Source organism: Macrosteles quadrilineatus, unplaced genomic scaffold, assembly GCF_028750875.1.
Source record: "Macrosteles quadrilineatus isolate MER2022 unplaced genomic scaffold, UCM_ALF_1.0 Scaffold_2__2_contigs__length_208266976, whole genome shotgun sequence".
Taxonomy (NCBI): Eukaryota; Metazoa; Arthropoda; class Insecta; order Hemiptera; family Cicadellidae; genus Macrosteles; species Macrosteles quadrilineatus.
In genome coordinates this window covers 85,385,734-85,411,447 of record NW_026542595.1, presented here as the reverse complement: position 1 = coordinate 85,411,447, position 25,714 = coordinate 85,385,734, and positions in this window count along the sequence as shown.

Here is a 25,714-nt window from a genome sequence, read left to right as displayed (position 1 = left end):
TTGCTCTATACCCGTCCTATATATTCAATATTTACTGTATGGATGTCATTGTAAAGCTTATGATCTAGCGGAGTGACCAATGGTAACTAGAATGGTATTTTCCTCTAGGGATTCACCTTTTGCTTTCAAATATTTAGTGATGCCGAACAACGTTGTATCGGTTACGATGTAAATTTAATTGTGAACAGCTAATCTTTCTGTTTAATGTTTGACCACAGTTAGTTTTTAAACTCGGGGAAAACAGGTTATCAAATTTGATTTTAAATGCTACTATTTTATAATAGTCAGTGTATTACCAGATTAAAAAGTGTTGTTCATGTGTTGGACCTAAAAAAAACCTATTTATTGTTACGTCTCTTTTTAATTAGACCAAAATCCTTAATTTATTTGAATTTACTCCCTTTAGTAGGCTATTAATGACACATGACTAATTATTATGCTACAGGCGAACGTAGTTGAAAAAAAGTGTAAATTTTATTTGATATGGTAATAGCCAAACTTTAACCAACCCAATTTGATATGTGCTATAAAACTAAGTCTGTAATGCATTTAATTACGAAAGAGATATATTTACTCTTTCTGTTTTTTTTTTTTTTTTTATTGAACAGAAATAGACCTAATTTGTAAGTTACCTAGGGTTAAAAAGAGCAGCTTTAAATTAAAGCGATATAATATGCTTAAAAAGCAAACATGGTCTATAAATCTACCGTACCTTACACAAATTGTACTGTAGGTTAAAAACTTAAGATAAATTATTGAACTATTATTGCATTATTCCAAGCACAACAAGTATAACTCGAGCATGTTCTTGGAAAGGCTAGTTGGGTGTAAAGTCAGTTTTAAAACTTCTCTAACTTTGTCGAAAACCTCATTGTACATTGTCCCTACAAAGAGAATAAGGCACCTTCATCTCCTTTGATGCACTGTTAATTATTTGAGGATAAGATTTAAGAGTTAAACTACTTTTTTCAATTTAAAACTGACGTAAACAGCACGAGTCTTGAGCATAGTATTGATTGACCATAAAATGTCAAAAACACCAATGATAGAAACCAACGGTTTGTATTTTTCTAGTTTTTATACAAACGTAGTAGCATTTAACCAATGCATAGGCATAATGGAATAAATTTGAAGTCAACACTTTTAGCTTTGAGTTATGATATTTAATCTAATGCTTTTGTAGTTTCAGTAACTAATTTAAGCATTATGTAGTTTAGTTATGCTACGTGATGTGTACAGAAGCATAAAATACCGATGGTCCAAATCTGATACAAACATGAGTGAATAAAAATCATATCATGATATATTCTATTTTAATTCATTCTTTATTTTCTTTCAATGATTATGATAAGTGTACTTTAGGGCCACTAATTCGCTCCAGGGTTAAAATAAAATGGATTTCAGATTCCATAAAATTGTAAATACAATTTTAATATTTTCAGAAGGATTGAATTGGTGTATCATTATTATGATATTATAATTCTGTACAAACAATTCGTTAGCGTGTTTACTTGTCCACTAAAAAGAATTTGGAAATGTCTACTTTTTGGGGAAAGAGAAGGAAATACGGGGTAGGAACTAATACAGTTTGTTAACCCTGCAAAACTATTTTTAAGCTGGTAACAATAAATAGTTGTAGCTTAAAATGCATTGTTATAATGAATTACAATTTATGACGGTAAAAAATACATAACAGAATGATATTCATTATTATAAACCCATTCAACGTTTGGGGTATGGTTTATTATGATATGCAAAAGTAAGAATAAAAAAAAAACTGAGTTCACGATAGCCAATACAGTCATTAATAAGTACTTACAATTAGCATAGAGAATTTATACATAGTATTTATTATAAAAAAATGCCATTTAAAAAAATTTACAGTTTTGTTCGTACAAAATAAATCGGAGAAAGAGTGCGTACCAAACACAACACGTGGTGGCCTATTAACTGTAGCCTTGTGTTTCCAAGGTAATATAATTCTCAGCTCTTGCTGCTCACCATTCTTTTATAAATATTGTCACATGAGAACGATGGTATAATATTGCATATTAGCTTAGCACCATTGAAAAGTCCAAACCATAGGAAAAATGACAAGGACCTGAGTTATAGTATTAACTTAACTGGGAATTAAATGACAACTTCTGAATCGTGTGATTAAAGAACACGAAAATATCAAGAGAGCTTTGGAAACTTCTATAGCCGCAACCCGGGAAACTTAATATTAAATGTTCAACTTTCTCAACTCAAGCTCGATAAACGGATGTTATCTCTTCTAGATTATAGCAGTTACATTCAAGCTTGCAAAATATTTTAACAATTCATTTTATATCAAATTAATGTATTGATTTATTGACTTTTACTTATTTTATACAGATTCAATAATAAATTGAGTCACTCACTTCTGAACGTACACAAATCAAAATTTTCGAACTTAAAATGCGTATTTTTATGTTTTGCTTTGTTTGATTTTATAGGAAAGGTAAATGTGTGTTGTTGTATGATTAATAGTAAATACTAGAGATTTGAAAAATCTAAGTAAGAAAAATTTAAATAAAATCTTATGGCATTTTAGTTATTGAATATATCTTGACCTAATCTTCACCATTTGTGGATGGACACAATTTTTTAAATATACAAGATCAGAGTTGTTACTTTTAATTTAAATGTAGTTACAATGCAAGAAATATGTTACGATCCATGTTAAAATGTTTGGAAGTCTCCGTTTAATATTTCGTACATAAGAGCAATATGCAAACTTTATTAGATTTATATTTTGGTTGTTTTGATATTATAGGAAAGCTAAATGTGTGTTGTGGTATGATTAATGTTAAATTCAAGAGATTTGAAAACCTTTAATTTAACTTACTCATTATCAGGTTAAGCGTGTTATTGCTCATAACTGCTCAGCATTCATCGTGGAAGGCATAACCGCATAACTAGCAATGTGTTTCTGCCAATTAACTTGATTTGTGTCTAGCTTGTGCTTATAGTCTTGGCCGGATTAACATTCCATGTTATGCATATTATTCTTAGCGTGTTAAACTGGTGATATTACATAAAGTTTGATCACTGTCCTTTATTAATATAATGAAAATAGACAGTAGACGGATGAAAACCATCCGAAATATACTCTCAGTGTAACTATAGGTAAATATAAAAGAGCGCTGCAAGATAGTGAAGATACAGTAAACATAGTCGGTGTTACTATCAGAGAGGTATATTTCACAGCGCAATAAACACGCTGCTTAACACCTTTTGTTGCGACTTTCCTGTGCAAAACACTGTTTTTTTTTATCTGATGGAGTGTATTTAATAAATCTTTACACAAAACACTTTTTCCAACATAAAAAACATGACAATTAAAAAAAAGTGTTAATTACAACTAGAAAAACCAACAAGAGACTTTGAAGGTTGTGCTAACGTGCATAGTATTTGAGTTTTAAAAGAAACTTCAGGATGGCGTTTTTATATATCACATAATATTCCCCCCTGGTTAATTTTTGAACGGCTATATTTAAAATTTTTGAGCTGCCCCCAAAATACCTCATTTTTTGGCCCGGGCAAAATGTTCATACTGAACAATAAGTACTTTGTAATTGCTTGTTACAATAATAATTAGTTTAGTTTTACTGGTACAACCCATAAAAACGCTTATAAGGGATATTGGTATTTTTACATGGGCTCTCAGACGGATGGAAAATGAAAATGGCTGCCATTCTGTAATGGGTTGAGATAGAGACCTCTGTTTTTTCGCCGATATTCTTTTTAACTAATTGCCTTTAAAATAATGTGCTACTTGATAGGGGTTGCTATTTAAAAAAATAAGTTACCCGGCAACCCCTATTTGGTGGTGGAGAGTGAATTTCAAAATACTCCCAAAAAGTACTTTACATTACCCTAGTAACGTGAATAGAAACTCAATTAAATATTAGGAGCCATTCAAAAATTAAACAGGGGGGACTATTATGGAACAACCTTGATTTGAAATTAACCACAACTGCATTGTCTACTAGTGTAAATATCAGATATGGTTAGTAATATAACGATATATTTCGGTTTCAAAAAAAGTTGTAACACACACATTTATTATTGGAGCTCTTAAAGTGGACAGTGGTGATCTGTTAAATGTTCTTTCCCCTAACACTCGTACTGTTTTTATTATTATAAACAATACGTTATATCGAATAATACATTAAGTAACAATAAAATGTAAGGAATAACGGAGTTATTGTTTTAGTGTTGCGTTTTCTTGGATCTTAAAGCTAGTCAATAAACTCGTATACATATCAAAGCTCAATAGTAAATACTTTACTCCGTACTTGATTTAAGGTGTCTGTGAAAATCGAAGGAAGTTGCAGTTTTATGGTGTTTTGCTTTGTTTTACTACCTCCATTTCCTCGACGTGACGTAGTAATCTTAAGTCTCGATGTATAGCATCAAAGTTGGTTTTCAATCATCAATATAAATTCGCAAACAGTTATATGCTATACTATCAAGTTTTGTTTTTTGTTATTCCTAATACGATTCGTAAAATAATATGTAAGCTGTAATATTTTGCTATTTAGGTTCCAAAAGTAGTTGGGATATTCAGAAAATTATATGTAATAAAAAAAAAATTATTAAAACAGGTTTCAGATAAAAATAAATAGTGACATAGGTGTATCTTGATAAAAGTCAACAGTCATGTCATTGAAAATTCAACTACAAATGCTACTCTGAACAAATAAAAAAAAGGTAAAAGAATTTTTGTGTTTCAAATTAGTTAGTATTTTAAGTAAATCTATGTTTTTGATTGTTAATTATTGTTATTCCTTTGTATCGACAATTCTGGACATGTTAAAGTAATGTTTTCAAAAATGTTTATTGTGGATTGTTTTTACATAGTTTTTGTAGATTGTTTGTATAGAATGTTTTATAGTTTGTTTTATATGTATGGTTTATTAGGATTAAGGACAATAATTTTTTGAAATACAGAATGTATTCAATTGTTGATAATTGTTTTTGAAAAACGCTTGCTAATAAAGATCTTTTTATTATTTTTCTTTTTGAATTTATACATTTTATTTAATATAAATTATAATATAGATTTTATTACCTCAAACACATACTGGTTGCCCTAAAAAACCCAAATTGTTCTTGATCTTATCCAATTAATTACCAAACTGTATGGGTTTTTTTTCCATTTTTTTGATAGTTTTTCAGCCATAACCCTTAAACACATTTGATATTCATTCATAAATATTTCATCAACACTTGTGACAAGAGGAGTAAATGATGCATGTAATTGTATCCAAGCTTTAGTATAGTTTCTTTTTTTCATCTTCCGCTTCTTTTGACTTGTTGATGAGGGATGGAGACATAAGATGGAGCATTGGTGTCAACGACACGAACATCAACCAATGCCATCTGAGTCCATCTGAGCCTCCCATACGCCTATACAAGATAAATCAGCTTTTAGTGCAGGTTCGTTGAGATATCTGCCTTCTGCTATCAAGAGCTCTTTAATGCAGTTTCCCCAGGCTTGTTCCATTATGTTACCTATTGTGTCTCTTACTTCATTGTGTCTTTTTATTATCAGACCTCCATTTCGACATTTAAGAGCATGCTCTCTATTGAACTCATTACCGCATCCTTCACATTTTAATGGGAGGCTTATTGGTGTTTTCCCATAACGTGGAACAAATTATTTATTTATTTACAGAACCAATGATAATTCATAAACATGAATGCATTTTATATTATAATAGAATTTGTTTAATAATTCACCTTGTTTATAAAAAAAAAAAATATTATTTGTGTATTATATAGAAAAAATTCATAGTTTGGATATCTAGTACTGTAGTAATCTAACGCATAAAAACCACGAGGAAAGACCTCCAGTTTATATTAACTGGAGTGTTACTAAATTACACCTTCTCTCTTCCCTGGTACTTTAACTACAAGCAGATTTATTTCTTGATATTAGCTTTTATGGTATGTCTTCATTTTTTTGTTTGTTTTTAAATTGCCTGTTCTATCCGAAAACATGAGTAAATATAGGGTGTCCCGTAAGAAATTTCAAAGTTGGCCGCCATTTTGGAAAATGGTGGCTGAATTTCGAAAAAATAAAATCATATTTTTAACTGCCACAACAAATAAAGGAATGTCCCCCATTTAAAGTTTTCTCTAATTCTTACCGTTTCCGATATCCCAATGGTTGCCTCCTTGAGTTGATCACCCTGTATATTTGAGATGCTGTAATGTATGACTTAATTTACCTTTTTGTAACCAGGATTGCGGTTGCATGCAAGTAGGCTTGCGTTATAAATTAATTACTTCCTTCGTGGACCAAAACTCTAAAATCAGGTAACGTATAACTCGAGGTATGGTTACACTTACGAATTTCAAGATTTCCGCCGAGGAACGTGCTTGGGGTGATGTAAATGAATGTGAACTACGCAAAATCGTCCCTAATTGTCGTAGTTACACAACTGTGAAGTTTCTTTTTCAACTGTATATCAAATATTTTGAATTCCATACTTTTGTCTAACCCTGCATTTCTTCATGTCAAAGCCTTTAAAAACAGCTTTTGTAAAAACATCTATGTATCCGTTTGGTAAAGTAATACTTTAGCTGTTACCTACGGCTTCGCACGCTTTGAGAATTAAATTGTAAATCTTATTACAAGTAGCCTGACAAAATTTCAATATTTCAGTGCGCACTCAAATTTTACGTAGCCGGAAAATCAGTTTTGGTACAAGGTATTACTGCAATACTTTTCATCACTACGCCACAAATAATCACACAACAGAACACACGATGTTTTTGTTATTTATTAATTTCTGCGAACTCGTACAATGAAGATTGTGCCTCTCTGTGTGTAGGTGAGTAGGCATCTGTAGTTTCTCTTGTAGCATATTTCAGGGACTTCTTTGCAGGTTTCAGTGGAAGTCCTAGTTCCTCATGGCAGTGCCTTAGTAGTGAAGAACGAAGTCGCAGCCAAGCAATACTGCCAAGTCCAGAGGAGCAGCTTGTAGACACTCATCTGATGTGTGCGTGCTTGCTGCTTGAGACCATGCTTTCTCACGCTGATCCAGTGTCTTCGTTCACAGAGTTCCTGGGAGTTGGTCGACTTTATCCATGGAATTGATTGATCTCCTCGCTATGAGCTGGAAAAAATCATATAATTATTAGTACTGTGTACACTTACAATCGACATAAGACATGTTGCAAATATTGTATGCGTGTTCTGTAGTGTTCCTAAGTGAAACTATCAAGGTCCCTATCTTGACGGAAGTATCCCGATGCTGGATACCTGGCAACTGACAAATCTACAACTCCCTGATTTGTAGCAGCAGATTTTTTTGGAAGTTGCTCAAAGAGCCAGTTGAAAAAAAAATTAAGAAAAGGAATTATCTGGATAACTGACAATCGAACATTTTTCTACGACGCAGGTACTTTGTATGCTCAGATGTCAGTTATCCATTTTGATGACGGCGTGAAATTGTGTTGAGATTTTAAAGTAGTTTATAAATGAAAGAAAAACATAATGCACTCATCTTTTGGTTGTTGCTCTCTCCTGTGTGAAGTCCCAGAAGAGTTTGGAGAACCTCAATACCGACGACGGGGTTCAAAGAAGACCTCCTATTATCCTTTGAATCGTTCTAGTCCTCTTCAGTTGCATCCAATAATCCTCCTAAATATATAGAATTGTTATAATAATTTTATATCCAAACTTTCATTGTATTCTATACTCAATTGAGAAATATGGATGAGTTATCAGGATACTACAATCTAGAGAACCGTCTAAAAAAGGTATTGTTCCTCCTTGGTTCAAGAACTATAAAGCGTAAACAAATTGTTAATAGCATTAGCTTTATAACCTAACAGACAATTTCTATAACTTACCGAGCAGGATGGCTTTGTTTTTCAGAATGTCAGTCCACACGGGCTTCGGAATGATCAACATCTTGACTGAACCACACTTGATTTTGTCGTTCGCACCGATATTTGTATTTATTTTTCAATTTATCTGCATTTTTTCTTTGTTCACTGTAAACATTTTAGTTCTGATATAAATTTGTGTTAGTTTCTATGGATACGAAAATAAATTTCCATTTAAAATCCAACGAACTCTCCTTTCGTTGGATGATATAATAATTTCTTTCAAATCTATTATATTATTACAGTGATACGATCAAATTTTATGTAAACTGTTAAGGCCATTTACCAAATAAAAATATATGCTTATGGCACATGAAAATGAAGCTTAAGAGTGTGTAGATTTGCCGAAAAGTATTGATATGGACGAATGTCCTAAGGGCTCTGCCCCACAGGCTGTTTTCCAAAGGGATACTCCTGGCATGCTTTACATGATTTAATTTAATTTAGTTAATGAAACAGCTGGTCAGTACAATGAACTGGTGTTTGTTTATTTACTAGAAAGAGATGTTTGTGATGCTTTATGTAGATTTAGGAGGGTTATGTTTGGTTTGAAAGAAAGTGTGTATACGTTTTGCAAAGAATTGCTCAAAGTTTCATTTGTAATTTATATAGTAAGCTGCATGTAAAGAGGCTTGACTAAAGTTGAAGAATTATGGTAAAACCATCGATCTCTATTATTACTAGAGATCGATGGGTAAAACATGTCATTCGTGAAGCATCAATATGAAGCAATTGGTGCTATTGCTACACTAAAGGTATGTTGTCATATTCTTTTGGATCTATTAACATCAAAAGTAGGGGTTTGAAAGTAGGGGTTTGAAAGTAAGCAGGTTTACACTTAAATCAGTTTATATTTTCAAACTAAATCATAGAGTTGCCGTATTTTAAAACAGACATCAGAATTACTTTAATAACTCTCTAGGTCACATTTTCTTCCCGTTGCAAAGCACGGGTATAGCAGCTTGTATACTACTAATTTACTATTTTCGTCGCTTTTCGATAAATGATGTGTTTAACGTAGTTCAATCGTTCTTTAGTCAATATAGCTCATAAGAAAACAGACCCACCAACGTTATTTTCTGGATCTAGAACCAATTCAACATTCTTAGAATATTTTAATGGAATTGTATCTCTTCCTGAATAGCAAAAAGAAGTTATTATTATTTTTCCTACAGTCATCCGACAAAGTGGGATTGCTTGCACATACATAGTACAGAAAGCCTTACTTTGGCACACACTTTTTACTTTGGAATAGCACAGTTTTTACTTTGGCGCACACCAGTATTTCAACCAAACAACACAAATAAAATAAATAAATAAACAATACAAAAACATAACACATAAAAACAGCGTGATTTTAATCCGTGTAGGCTAGTCCAGCGTTTCCCATTTCGTTCAATGTTTGGAACATAACCTAAAAACATGTTGAGCAGTGTTTGAAAGACTAATTATTTGTATAATTTATAGTAACTGTAGGAAAAATGTAATGTGTAACGCGAGTGTAAACTGCCTTTGCTCACTAGTTACACAAATAACTATTTCCTTCATCAATTCCCATGGATTATAAATAATCAAAGAACGTTACAAATTAAAAGAAAACTAAAACTAAAATTGATTTTAATATTAAAGTAAATAAAAATTCACCCATCATTGTAATTTTGATATTTTAGGGTATCGTACAGGCATCCGATTTTTCCTAGCAGGGAATTTTCTCTGTCAGGCTCGTTCAACAAAACTCAGCACTCTCTTGCATAACTCAATTTTATTATGAGCCACAAAACATAGAAACTAAACAAAGATTTATAACAAAAAGTAAGAGTAGACTGAACAAGTTATACACATTTAGTTTGTAACAGAAACCCAAATTTGTTTGTTGAGACTCTAACCCCTATTTTAAAAGCCTTACAATTGTCCTACGGTACACCACACTAGCCTCAAAACAAAACTGACCCTGTGATCAAGAGCCTTCTGTAGGTCAGCACAACAAGTTGTTTAACAACACTTCCAGGCTACTCGCACAACATTGCCAAACACTTGCTCTTCACAATATTTGACCCCCCCCCCCTATTACAGTCTGTATGATGGAACCTGTCTCTTGAGCTCCCGTCTACCTGGGACTGGCTTGGACATAAAACCATTGGCTAGTTCCCAGATAGAAGGCCAAGAGACAATTTCCATCATACAGACTATAATGGCATGACTAGCTAGCGTCCAACCACAGCCATTTCCTTATTTTAATTTTTCAAGATACTGTACTACTTATCACCTTTCACTAAGTAAATTAGTAAGTTTGTATTTAAATGATTTATTGGATACAATGTTTGCGAACTCGTACAATGAAGATTGTGCCTCTCCGTGTGTAGGTGAGTAGGCATATATTGTTTCTCTTGTAGCGTATTTCAGGGACTTCTTTGCAGGTTGTTAGTTTCAGTGAAAGTCCTAGTTCCTCATGGCAGTGCCTTAGTAGTGAAGAACGAAGATCGCATCCAAGCAATACTGCCAAGTCCAGAGGAGCAGCTTGTAGACACTCATCTGATGTGTGCGTGCTTGCTGCTTGAGACCATGCTTTCTCACGATGATCCAGTGTCTTCGTTCACAGAGTTCCTGGGAGTTGGTCGACTTTATTCATGGAATTGATTGATCTCCTCGCCATGGGCTGGAAAAAATCATATAATTATTAGTACTGTGTACACTTATAATCGTCATAAGACATGTTGCATATATTGTATACGTGTACTGTAGTGTTCCTAAGTGAAACTATCAAGGTCCCTATCTTGACGGTCCCGATGCTGGATACCTGGCCACTGACAAGTCTACAACTCCCTGATTTGTAGCAGCAGATTTTTTTGGAAGTTGCTCAAATTGCCAGTCGAAAAAAAATTGAGAAAAGGAATTATCTGGATAACTGACAAACGAACATTTTTCTACGACGCAGGTACTTTGTATGCTCAGATGTCAGTTATCCATTTTGTTGACGGCGTGAAATAGTGTTGAGATTTTAAAGTAGTTTATAAATGAAAGAAACACATAATGCACTCATCTTTTGGTTGTAGCTCTCTCCAGTGTGAAGTACCAGAAGAGTTTGGAGAACCTCAAGGCCATCATCGAGGTTCAGAGTTCTGTAGATACAGAGTTCCCCATCGTTTCATCCTTAGACTCGTTCTAGTCCTCTTCAGTTGTATCCAATAAGCCTCCTAAAAAATTGTTACAATAATTTTATATCTGAACTTACATATTTTACTGTAGTCTAATATTCAATTAAGAAATTTGGATTAGTTTTTCGGATACTTTTCAACCTAGATAAAACAAACATGTAGAAAAGGTTTTCTTCTTCCTTGGTTCTGCAAGAACGACAAAGAGTTAACAAATGATAAACTACACAGACAATTTGAACCCAACAATTTCACAGACATACATCCTAACAGACAATTTCTATAACTTACCGAGCAGGGTGGCTATTGCTTTGTTGGAGGGAGTGAGTCCGCATGCTTTGGAATGATTCTTTAGTTGACCATCTTAACCACACCTCTTTTCCTTTCTTCTTCGCTCTTATTCTTACTTCTTTTCCAATTCATTGACAGCAATTTTTATTTGTTCGTAGTGCAAAATATTTATTTTGATATGTTTGTGTTAGTTTCTATGGCTACGAAAATAAATTTCTAGTTACGATTTAATGAATCGTTTGGGTTGATTATTTTCAATCTACTACTTTTGCTATTGTACTCTTTTCCTCGTGTTTTAATGCAAATGATACAAGAAACCCACCAAACTTTTTTTATCAGGGTTTAGAAAAGATATATAATGTAATCTTGGTAAAACTCTTCACATTATAAATGTGAACGAAGACTGAAATTGTCTTTGTATTTAGCAAACTAAGTAGTGTATCTATTAGTTTACTTTTTATTTTAGTGCACAGTATGGGCTGGTTTGGTTTAGTACGAAGTATCATTTATGTCACATAAAATATGATTATTAGTTCAACAAGAGCATTAAATTTTAACAGAAACTCTCTGAAAGGCTCATTTAAAAATTTGAATTAAAAGACTGACTCCTAAATACATAAATAGGATGCCCCAATCAGTATCCAGTTAATGCTAAAACGAGTCACAAATATTCTCTATGGTATCTATAATGGAACCTGTGTCCGGGTCTGCCCAAACCGTTTACCATTGGTCAGTCCCCAGGTAGTCATGAGACAGGTTCCATCATACAGACTATAAAAGTATCATCCGTTCAAAAACGTCTAGCGGCTACAACTCCCCGATTCTTTCTTCTCTTCAGGGATTTGTGAAACTTAATAAACATAAGCCGGCAATGTTTGCTGGTTTATTTGTTGTCCGGTTGTCAAATAGGCGATCATAGGCGGAGCCCGGAGACGTGAGGGATGAATGGGGAGTGTGTGGTCGAAGGCGGCCACTTTGAACTAGCAAGGGTAAACATTCAGTCTTGGAAAAAAAACACCGCACTTCCGGCCACAGGTTACATCAGAGATACTCGCTTTACGGTCGATTCACACACATCAGTTACGACACGTTGCAGTCCAGTCACTCCAGGCACTTCACAGTTAACAAAAATATTCTTTAATGGATTTTCTATTGCGCTATCTACACTCATCCGTTGCAGTTCCGTCCGTCGCTCTGCCAGCGTCCGTCAGTCAATTTCAGATTTCTTTTCACCGATATTTTTGGATTATTCGGACACCTGACGGACGTGTTTTAAGTTAGAAAATAGTGTTTTAGTTATTTAAATAATTGTGTTGATATTTTGAGTAACAATCAACAAGATGGACGATAAAAATTTAATGGAATATAGGTCTACAATTTAAATTTTTTTGTAAATTACTGTAAATATTAGAGACGGAAGACTGACTGTAACCAACTGACGGACAGTTCACTGAGAAATTGCGGATGCAACTGAGACTGAGCTGTAACTGGACTGTAACGGAACTGTTACTGAACTGATATGTGTGAATCGACCTTTACCACCACATCAGGGTAGTAAATTATTTATAGGTCCCTACCAAACCTACCAATCAAAACGAACTACCGTAAATCTATTTTCCTCCTACAAATGTTTACGTGTTTTAAAATGTTGTCCTTAAAATGTAAAAATAATATAGAAGTACACACGTTGGCAGCACTGGCTGTAAATCAGCTGGTCAGCTGTTGTACTGTTGTATCATTAAATGTCGTATTAAAAGTTCACTTCAGTGTAAAAATATGTTACGTTTCTATACCAATATATTTGTTTTATGGTAAGTGTAGGAAAAATATAAGTGCAAAGTGCAATTTGCTCACTAGTTGCACAAATAACTATTACTATTAGCCTATGATAGGGAAAAGAAGCTAGTTTAATATTAAAACGTTACTTTTACAAGTTAGAAACATTTAAAGGCGTTACAGTAAAATGTTTTTTTAAAGATACTCGTTAATACCATTATCAGATTATAATTTATTATCTTAATTATAAAAAAGATATGATGTTATCTTCCTATCTTTGGTTAAAGTAATAAAATAACACCCAACGCATAAGTATGAAAAAGACATGCAGATTAACACCTTCAGTTATACAGGGTGTCTCAGACCACTCGGCCGGTTTGTATAGCTCCAATATGAAAGCAAATGGAAACCTAATTGCACCTGGAACCCCCTATTTTGACCCCAAGGAATTCAGCTAAATTATTTTCAATCCCAAAAAAGCACCCCAAAGGGCAGTTTTTGGGGGGTGGGGGTGGTTTTTGGGAAATTTTCAAATATAAAGGGGGCCGTGTTATACCTCATTTTAAAGGTCCATTAGTCCTGAGTATTTTAGTGGAAAAAGATTTAAATTATCTTCATCCCTATTTACAGGGTGTTCAAAAACGTACAAAAAATATACCTTTGGATTACTTTTCACTGTAAAGAGGTGGAATTTCGTGGGGGGTCTTTTGCTATCTTTTTTTCAAAGCACTATTAGAGCCATGGAATTGTAAAATAACTAAGAATATTTGCAGTTGTGTTCTTTCATTTATCAATCTTCCAAGATCAACAATCTGAGTACTATTTTATTTTTTTAGACAAAATTAGTTTTAATTGAGACCTAGAGGTGTACATTTACAACATCAAACACTTTGAATACCATTTAATAAAACATTAAAATACACTAATTTCGTTATATCTCTTTAACCAATGAAGATACAAAAAAAAACATTAAATACAAAATTTGTAGCTAATTTTAAGGGCTACAGCGTGGTTTGTAATGAAACCCATGTTGCCATTTGAAATTTTTGAGATAACAGCTTTTTAAACGTCAAAAAGTTTGAAAATGCGTAACATAAGTAAAAAAGATAGCAAAAGGGTTGAAACCAGAGTTAAAAGCTCATTTAGCAATTAAAGTGTTATCAAAATTTGAACCCCCCACGAAATTCCACCTCTTTACAGTGAAAAGTAGTCCAAAGGTCTATTTTTTGTACGTTTTTGAACACCCTGTAAATAGGGATGAAGATAATTTAAATCTTTTTCCACTAAAATACTCAGGACTAATGGGCCTTTAAAATGAGGTATAACACGGCCCCCTTTATATTTGAAAATTTCCCAAAAACTACCCCCACCCCCCAAAACCGGCCCTTTGGGGTGCTTTTTTGGGGTTGAAAATAATTTAGCTGAATTCCTCGGGGTCAAAATAGGGGGTTCCAGTTGCAATTAGGTTTCGATTTGCTTTCATATTGGAGCTGTACAAGCCGGCCGGGAGGTCTGAGACACCCTGTAGATAGTATCCTGCTATGTGGACATCCTCTTTAAATGTTGTATCAAAAATCATCATAGAGCCGCGCCAACTTAAAATACGTGAGCTTGACCAATACCAAAGTTTACTTTATTGAAATTATTTCATTCTTTTTAGAGCGTTTGAAGTCGGTTGTATTTGTTACAAAAATAAATTACTGTATATTTACCGTATCTACTTGAATACTGCAAGTAGTTAATCTCACGAGGAACTGATGTAGCATTGACTTTAGAAAAGGATTGGATTAATATGCAAGCTCCACTCAATATTGCAAGCAGAAAACTGCGTTGTACACCTAGTATTTTTAAAATTAATTCAAGAAATGAGTGGTGCCAATCTGTCGTGGTGACAAGCTGACGGCGGCCGCAAAGGTGCCAATCAGTCGTAACAGTACACGACAGATAGGAACCTCGAGAAAGGGGTGGTGCCAATCTGTCATAGTGCCAAGCTGACGGCGGCCGCAGAGGTGCCAATCAGTCGTAACAGTACACGACAGATTGGAACCTGTAGAAAGGGGTGGTGCCAATCTGTCGTGGTGCCAAGCTGACGGGGTGATATTTCAGGGCTTCATTTCAACGAGGTTCCAATGTGACGCCGGGTGCTAAAACACCATGGTGCCAATCTGTCGTGGTGCCAATCTGTCGTGGTGTTAATCTGACTGCGACCCGTTAGAGTTGCTCTGAACCGGTTTTGTACGGGTGGGGGTCATCAAAAAATCAGTCTTCGCTCTCACCCTATCCGAGTAACATCGCGGATACACTGTGACCTTCTTTTTGATTTGTACTATATACTTTTTAGCCACTTCATTTAAAGATGTAATATATTATTTTGATCACTTAAATGGAATATGAAAAATCATAAAACTTAATAATTTTACTAAAACTTTCTTTTATTCTTGTAAAATCGGATGCAAAAATACGTGTTTTAATCTAAATAAGGTATCCTACATAACCCCTAAGGTATTCTGCGCAAACTCTATTAGTTATATTTTACCAAATGTCATTTTTATAGGCCTAATTTTTTGTCGGATTAACCTATATAAATTTAAAGAACAAAAATTTATATAGGCCTACGTTATATATTTTGTAACATCAAAAACACATCTAAATTACAAATTGAGATCTGTTGTTACTTAATAAAAATAAAATTTATTGATTAGGCCTATGAAATGACACTGTTCTAAACTAACAATCCTAACCAAACTTGATGTAACATTTCAAAATTTTGTTTAACAGAAAAAAACATGTGAGGAATATAAAACGTTACAGCAAGTTTGGTTAGGTAGCGTTATTTCATAACAGTTTCTTTGTTTCAAAATTCATTTTGTAACTGCTGATAGCCTATGTTTTTAATTCATTATACAGTAGTCGATATATCAGATCGAAAGAATAAAATATCGATATAGAAAATAAAAATCATTGATAATAATGAATGTTCCCTTTAACAAGAAAGTATCAAAAACTAATGCTTAGTGTGAAATAAAAATTACTTCTAAACATCACGGTTTCCTGCCAAATCGGTCTTCCGTAACAAATCTCCTAGAGCTTTCTCGTACTATTTCTGCTGAACTCTATGCTGGTCGTTGAGTTTAAGTTATTTATATACATATTTATCTAAGGCTCTTGACAAAGCTAATCATGATATTTTACTGCAAATGTTTCATTTATTGCGTCATTTAACATAGGGATTATTGAGAGTCAACTGTATTTTGAATACTCTTAGGCCTTAACCTAATCACTCTTTTGCTACCATAACTTATTAACTCATTTAAATTAATTTTTAAGCTTAATTTAAACTTATCATCTACGGTTGAAATATGAAACGATTTAAATAAGATTATTTCCCTTCTCATTTACTATGCAGTATATCTCATGTCATCAATGCTAACAGGATTTTATTATTTGCAGGGGACCTTTTCTCGTCTACCAAGACAGAGGCAGCTTGAGCCTTCTGTGAAAGAAATAGCAAAGCATATGCTAAGACTGAGAGTAAATAAAATACCCCCGCCGCAGCAAACCTGCAGACTAAGCGAATTTCCATTTGACTGATTGGATTTACACTGAAATGTCTACTTAAAAATATAACATTTATTCTTGATTTAAATAGAATTAGTTTAACAAGTACTTAGGTTTGCTGCATCAAGGAGGGTAAAACTGTTTTTTTTTTTGTAAAATGTGAATAGTTAGTAAAAAATAAAAACATTTTTCAAATTTGATCAAAATATGTTCACAAACAAGCAAACTACAACAGTTTACTTATTCTCCATAAGAATAACATGGGAATTTTAAATTTACAATTTTTTTGGAATTTTCTCCGTAACCATTAGGCGCATAATAACGCTTCAAAATACTAAATTATTTGTTTTTTTAAGCTCTACAAAATGGTTTGGAAAGAAATTGCTAAATTTTATGTTTTTTTGGGTCAAAAATGGGAAAAACCTATTTTTACCCCATAAAACCCCCCGTAAACCCCCGTTCCCATGGTCCGATCATGCTGGATCGCGAACTCGTTCGAATAAACGTACGTTTACACGTTTTTACCAAATTTCATCAAAATCGGATCATTTTTGCTCGAGTTATCGTGCTGACGGACACACACACACATATATATATATATATATATATGCATTTGAACGGATGGTGTTTTTGGCCTCTAGGGACCTCAAAACGAAAAAAAAATCGGTCCCGCGTCCAGGTCTTACCATGAGTACTACGGTAATAGCTTATTCCCTATATGGGAAATTCGCTAAAACTCCTACAGTCAGAGCTTCAAAAAACCTCACATAAAAAGTTGACATAAAAAGATATACACAATCTGAATGCTCAAAATGAAAAATAAGATGACAATTTGGAAACTACGTTAAAGTATTTGATTGACAAAGAAGATTCGACAGTTGAATTAGTGAAAAATTAAGAAAATCTATTTCAGGGACGTTTTTTTCAAGACAACGAAATGAAAAATCTGTTTTAGCAAAGTATCCAGAAATATCATTTGTAGATGCGATCTATAAAGTTTCAAACCTCAGAATACCACTATACATTTTCGCCATCAAAGATGGTAATGGCAAAACTGAAACAGTGGCATTTTTCCTAGCAGCTGCTGAGGACAAATACAACATAAGGAAAATTATAGAAATACTTAAAGATCACAACCCATCATGGGATCAAACCAAAACAGCGATGACAGACAAATATTTTGTGGAAAGAGAAGCGTTCAAAGAACTATTTCCTGAAGCAAAAATGCTGATCTGCCTCTTTCATGCACTGAGAGCTTTTTGAAGAGCAATAACAACTGAATAATGCAAGTAGTGCAGAGGCACTCAAGATTGCCAGATTTATTCAAAAATTTGGACTGCCTTCTTCTAAGTCTCAGAACCGAACGTGACAACCGAACGGCTAATGTTCAACTTAAAGTTCCTGTCAGCATGCAGATTACTAATGAGGATGAAAAGCTGTACATGAGCTCTTTAACTCCATATGCTTTTATTATATTCGGGAAAAATTTAAAAGTAGAAAGTTCGTGAAACTTCAAGATAATGAAGATTTCTGTCAAGAAAAAGTTACGATTGTAAGTGGGTCAGTATATTCAGAAATATTCAATTCAGAATATTCAAGGTTTCTCCTAAACGTTGCACTTGTGGATTTTTTGTCACAAACTAACTCCCGTGCAATCATATTTTGTTCTTGCAAGAAAAAAAGGCTTGTGCCTTTTTTAAAATAATCTATTTTCTACTAGATGGACAACAGATTATTATATTAACAATAGCAAATTGCGGCTATCACCTACCTTGCCATCATCTTCATTTGCACAAAGCATTGTGCATATTGAAAGAGTTTTAAGCCAACAAGAAAAATTCAAACTTGTGCTGGCCAAATTTCAACAAGTTGCTTCCTTGGCTTCAGAATCATCATCGAGAGTGTTTCCACAAAGATTAAAAGTACAGTATTGGAAGATATAGTTGAAATGTGGGGAAAACAAGTAGAAGTTACGGTTAGACCCGTTGAATCTCAAGTTGATGTTGGAGAGGAAACTGCTGATGATGGAGAAAAAACTGCTGATGTTGGAGAAGAAACTGCTGATGATGGAGAAGAAAACTGCTGATGTTGGTGAAAAACTGCTGATGATGGAGAAAAAAACTGCTGATGATGGAGAAAAAACTGCTGATGTTGGAGAAGAAACTGCTGATGTTGGAGAAGAAACTGCTGATGATGGAGAAGAAACTGCTGATGTTGGTGAAAGACTGCTGATGTTGGAGAAGAAAATGTTTTTAATAAAGTTTGTCTTAGTTGATGTACAGATTGCGCTGATCTAAATTACAGATTTCTGCCGATTACATGACGGATTTTACCAAGTCAAACTGATGGAATGACTTATTATGGGCTATAGCAACTGTTGTGACCCAGCAAATATGTCAGTAACGAAAAATAAGGACAAAATACAGTTTTAGACACTAGCGCAATCTGTGACTGGCTCACACAAGTACATTCTTTTACAGTAAAAAATTGGCGACAGCTGATCCATATAGATGGGATGTCTTCTTCTGTATCCAATAGTCAATGGTAGGACTTAGGGAAACCAATAATCCAAATACGAATCAGATTTTACTTAAACACAATTATTTTAATGTTACTGGTAATAACATAGAAGCAGGCAAAAACTTGGCAGACAAACAATACACCTCCCACATTGACACTGATACAAGTAAAGATAGATAAAGCATTTTACAAAACATTCCCATCATGCCACCAAAGTTAAAAAGAATTGGTAGGCCTAAGTGCAGTGATCTAACTGTCGTTGGGTTGCCTTCGAAGAAAAGAAGAGTAAACTCTGCCTTGCCGTTTCATAAAAAAATGTATAGTCTTTCTACAATAAATTGTATTATATGTTGGTAATTATTTAATTTACCTATATATTTCATGACCCACTTGTGACTAAATATCGTGTATTATAGTGTAAGGTAAAGGTAAGTGTAAGGTAATTAAAGGTAAAGGTACATAATGAGACCATATTACTAATGGGCACTGCCACTATTTTACAGCGTGATAAACAAACAGTATGAATACAGCTGGTAATTATCAGCAACAAATCTTTCATATCACCTAGACTAAGAAATCAGCCATTTTACACTGACCCTGTATTCATATTTGTCCCAAACCACACTTCTAGAAAAACTATATAATCACAAACAATAACTCATTCCCTAGTTATAGCAGGTATCAGTAAAGCACAAACCATGAAATTAACTCTAAAATAATAGAAACAAAATTTCGCCGACACTATCTACAAGTGTCATCGGACATTAACTGGACAAAAAACTTAGCTTCAAAACTTAGAATTGAATGGAAAGTCTACTTTTGTGTTGCTTAGTATATAATAACACTTAAATAAATTAATGAGTTTATTACTCTATTGTTTACCAAGACCCGGTGAATAAAAGTTTAATCCCAGCAAATATGTGTTTTTGTCAGAAGTAGTTAGATTTCAAAATACTTTCTCAAATTTATTTATGGTTTTTGTACATAAACTACATTTTAATTCTGCTTTTAAAGTAAGTAAACAACGTTGTATCAGTCTGTGGTTGTATGGTCTAAATTTTACATGGATTAACCATAAACATAATAATTTGGCCAACATCTATATTTTTGATTACTTATAACCTCGTTGGCTCAGTAGAACTCTTTTACCTTACTCTTTGCGAAGTTGATCCCATCCATTTCGGCTAATATGAGGTACAGTACTACCGTTCCGTTGCCGTTCCTAATACTAGGCTATCATTGTGTGCAACCTGTTCCCAAACAGTTATAGCAGTTGCTACATTAGGAACGTAATGTGACGTCATTTGGAACAGACGTGCGTGGTAGCGGCGCACGTTTGACGTGCGAATAGCCACTGCCTTATTAAAAACAAATCCAAAAGAAGTGTGTAATGATTTTCCCTTTTTCATCACTTCCTGGTTCTTATAACTATCTACAGTTGTAGCCGGATAAATTAAACAATTTATATTTGTACCTCATGTATAATATTTAAATAATTGTTATGCACAAGAGACATATCTCTTCATATTTGAACACAGTACATTTGATGACAAGCCAAGGGCCAATCACAAACCAAGAAGTCGTGGAAGCTTCTCTAGATGCTACGACCTCAGGTATTTATATCCACGTGTTCTACCACGGCCACCTTTAACTACAGGCCGTGGCCTGGTAGGAATGGCAAGTTGTGTTGTTTAGTGACATACGTCCCATTAGATAACAAGGCAGACAGGTAACATCAGCTCATTAATTTGCACTTTATTGATTTATATTGTCACAGTCCAGTAACCAACTTTTCGTAAACACACAAATACCATTAGCTGCTTCCAAACAATACAGCTGTTACAACACCACTTGCGACGTTGCCACTTCGAAGGCCGCGACCTGGAAAAGGCGGCCGTGGATCTGCCCGTTCAAGTCTTTTTTTTAATCAGTCTGCGCGGACAGTCGGCGTACAGTCGTCAGGCAGTCGACCGATCGTCTGCCAACAGTCTGTCAACACAGTTTCGGATACAAGTTTCCGATGTGTTTTGCGTCCACACTAGCCAGCCAGTTTTTCTGCGTTTCTTGGTATAGCGACCAAGGAGAACGTAATTATATCCTGTGCGGGCTACAGAACCATGGTGCTAAGAACTTAGGAATAGACAATGATGGACCCATTGGACGACATTTTCTCGAGTAAGGTTCGTACTATGGTCACAATCTTCTATCAGACCTTATGATTAGGTGAAGGATTTAGGAACTTCACTAGGTTAACTTCTAAAGATTTTGAACTTTTGTTGGGCTTTGTTGGTCCTAAAATTTCAAACTTGAAGAGATGAACAATTCGATAAAATGTCATATAATAATATAAATTTATTATTGAAAACTAATTCCAAAACTTTCAAGAAACTCAATCCAGGTCTTTTAATACCGCCCAAAAATCGTCATGTTACCGCTTTGCAGTCCAACTAAATGGGTTGAATGTTGAACACCTTGGCTTGTATCCAGTCTCCTGTCTCCAGACACGTCCACACAAACAGACTTGAGACCAAAGTTTTGTCTCTTATCTCCGTGTTTCCCATTCGAACGAGAAACAGAAAACACTGTATTTTGTCTCCAGAAACACCAAAATTTGTCCGTCAACAGTCGGCAGACAGTCGGTGGACAGTCGGCAGACAGTCGGTGGACAGTCGGCAGACAGTCGGCAGACAGTCGGAAGACAGTCGGCAGACAGTCGGCAGACAGTCGGCGGACAGTCGGCGGACAGTCGGCAGACAGTCGGCAGACAGTCGGCGGACAGTCGGCGGACAGTCGGTGGACAGTCGGCAGACAGTCGGTGGACAGTCGGCAGACAGTCGGTGGACAGTCGGTGGACAGTCGGCAGACAGTCGGCAGACAGTCGGAAGACAGTCGGCAGACAGTCGGCAGACAGTCGGCGGACAGTCGGCGGACAGTCGGCAGACAGTCGGCAGACAGTCGGCGGACAGTCGGCGGACAGTCGGTGGACAGTCGGCAGACAGTCGGTGGACAGTCGGCAGACAGTCGGTGGACAGTCGGCAGACAGTCGGCGGACAGTCGGCGGACAGTCGGCAGACAGTCGGCAAACAGTCGGCGGACAGTCGGCGGACAGTCGGCAGACAGTCGGCCGACTTACTGGAGACATCGCTGGAGACAAAATAAAATGGCAACACTCCGGAGACAGTCGGCAGACAATGTTTCCGCAGACGCATCGCCATGTGTGGACGAGGCTTTAGGCAACCAGTCTTTATCAATTCTACCAGTCTTTCTCTCTGTTTTAGTTGACAATCTTTTAGTGTGTTCAAAACCATAATTTTGTGGTTTTGTCTTTATCTTTTGTAAATATATTGTTATAAAATCTAAAATTAAAATAAGAAGATAATATAATCAAATAAATTTACATAAATAAACAGGGGAAGATGTTTGCTTTGGAAACGTAAAGAAATTTAATTTACAAATTGTCCGCTTTTTAAAAGGTTAAGTTTCAAATTAACGTTTTTTATAGTGGTACATATTAATTATTATAACTAGCAAATTAATATTTCCCTGCCTCATTTGCAGGTAATAGGAAAGGAAAAAAGGTTAGTAAGAATACATTTTAACAGTAAGTTGGTGCGTGTCGTGATGTCCGTGTCTTTGTATAGACTTTGTCTTTAATATTTCATGAACTGAAAAGTAAACGCACGAAACATCGCGCGAGATTTCGAGAATATTACTAAATATAGCTAGTTCTAAATATGTTTAACTAAACATAAATAAAAAAATAATAAAATCAATCAAGATGTTTATGTCCGTTAAAAAATAAAAAAAAACAAAGGATCGATCATTAACTTTATTGAAAATATGTAATAAGTCTGATGGGATTCGACATACAGTATAATACAACTTTTACTTTGATGTAATAACTAAGGGAGTCATGCGGGACTTTTTAATAGAGTTCACCCTACACATTTGATTTTTAACTGCTCCTTCTAAGTCCATTCTGAAATCAGGTATTACATTCTCCAACATCCAAATTAATTTGCATTAGGTTTTAAAATACACTTTTACACAGATTATATATGCTAGGCTATGAGATTTACAGCACGTTTAATGAAAGCGTGTTTATTAGGCATTATGTCTTAGCTTTAAAATCAACACAACTTAAAATGATTCCATACTTTATAAAGAGATGATTCCTTGCATCGCATCCTGGGCACCAACCTAAATTTCTTAGTAATATGTGTTTAGGCAAATACTCAATGATACTATATATATATATATATATATATATATATATATATATATATATATATATATGCGAATGGTAATCTTAAGCTATACCATAGATTAAAAGAGTAGTCATTAAGGTAGACAATTAAAGTGTCTATACTCCTTTTATATATGGTTATACGTAGGGTTTGAATATGATGCCATTAACTCCATTGAAGATTATTGAGTTATTTAAAAGTATAACCAAATAATAATATTGTTTTAAAAATTGACTGGAAACTTAACACCCTATTATACAGAATTTGCAGAGGTACAAGAAATAACAAAGAAGTAGCAATTAAAAATAAAACTATTAAAAATGATACAGCATGAATAGAATAGTTATTTGTGCAACTTGTATGCGAAGTGGCACCTTGCTACACACGAGAGAAATTGTTACGCACGAGCCGCAGGCGAATGTGGAAAATTTCTTGAGTTCAGCAAATGCACTTGCGTTACACATTATATTTTTCCTACAGTTACTATAAAGCATATTAATAATTAGTCTTTTTAAACACTATAAAAGTTATGTTAAATCCTTGTTAAGCGTTGAACAAAATGGGAAACGCTGCAATAGCTGATCGTAGTCGTAGTATCTTTGAGTGTTGCCAACTTATTTTCAAGCGTACACGTATTACGTACTTAATAAAAGCACACTGTTTTGTGTTGTTTGGTTGGAATACTGGAGTGCAGAAAAATATTGTGCGGCAAAAAATTTGCCCAACAAAAGAAGGTAAATGCATCAATTAGCTACCAAGTAGCTCAAATCTGTGCAAGAACGCCCACTTTGTTAGATAACGGTAGGAAAACATAATTTTCCACTGCAATTGTATGATATTAAGGGAGACTATAGCCGGTTGTGCAACAATATAAAAATATAAGCAATTTAGAGCCTGTTAACCGGCTTTAAAAGATTTATACAATAAACAACAGCCTTATAAGTTCATTAAAATTTAATTAGTCATCTTATCCATTTTTTAAATTGTAATTTTTCACCATGCGTATAGCATTCACAATTAAAGGTTATTAAATAATATCATTAAACTAGCTGGCCCGACAGACGCCGTCCTGTCCTAATGTGTTTTTATGTCAATGCTCGATAATTTGCATGATGAGCTAGTTCGCATGGCTCAATCACGTCCTGGTTGAAGTTCGTTTGCTTCACTTGCTCACCTTTAGGTTGGAGCTCGTTCGCTGCCCTCACTTGCCTTCAGGTCAACTCGTTCGCTACGCTAACTCGCCTCCAGGTTGAAGTTCATTCGCTATGCTCACTCACCTTTTGGTTGCAAATTAGCTGTTGTCATAAATTAAAAAAATGTAGACAAAAATGTAAAAAGATGTAGACAGACTTTTATTAATTTACTATTAGTATTAACTGTCTACATAAACATAAGTGTTAAAAACCTATCCATTGCATGTAGCACATCTTTTTGTTTCTGCTTGATACAAATTTGCTGTTGTCATAAATAAAATAAATGCTATTGAACATCACGGAATCAAATTGTTTAGTTGAACCAGCTGTTAAGATTCTTTAATTCCATTTACATATGAGTACTCATAAGGTTAACATGGGAAACTCCAGAGCCACTGGGGAGGAGCCCTTTTGACGGATCTGCACCAAACTTCACAGAAACCATTCTTGAATAATGCTGAACAATGCCTGAAAGTTTCATTACAATCTGTCGAGCGGTTTCGGAGTCCATAAAGGACAAACAAACATACAATGGATTTTAATTACAGGGTGGCTAATAAGTAACTTGCACCCTAGATATGTAGGGCTATAAAAATGATGGTAAATTAAAAAAAAAAATTGCCCTTAAGGGTAGTGGGGGTTGGGGGTAGCTTAAAATTAAAAGAGGAAGTATGGTCGAGTTTGGTATCATTTTACAGGTCTTGTCATAACTAAACAATGAACATAAATAGAATAGAAATTGGACTATTAAAAACAAAATGGCAGTTAAAAGTTACTTTTCATAACCATTGTCTTAATCAGTTTAGTTGCCATTTTGTTATTAATGGTCCGATTTCTATTTTATTTATGTTCATTGTTTAGTTTTGTTAAGACCTGTAAAATGATACCAAACTCGACCATACTTCCGATTTGAAAACTTTTAGCTAACCCCAGGGGAAATATTTTTAAAAATAACCATCATTATTCTTTACCCTTCATATCTAAACAGGTTGCCGCAAACCGATTTCAAATATCTCAAATAGTTAAAAAGTTAAGGGGGGTGCAAGCTACA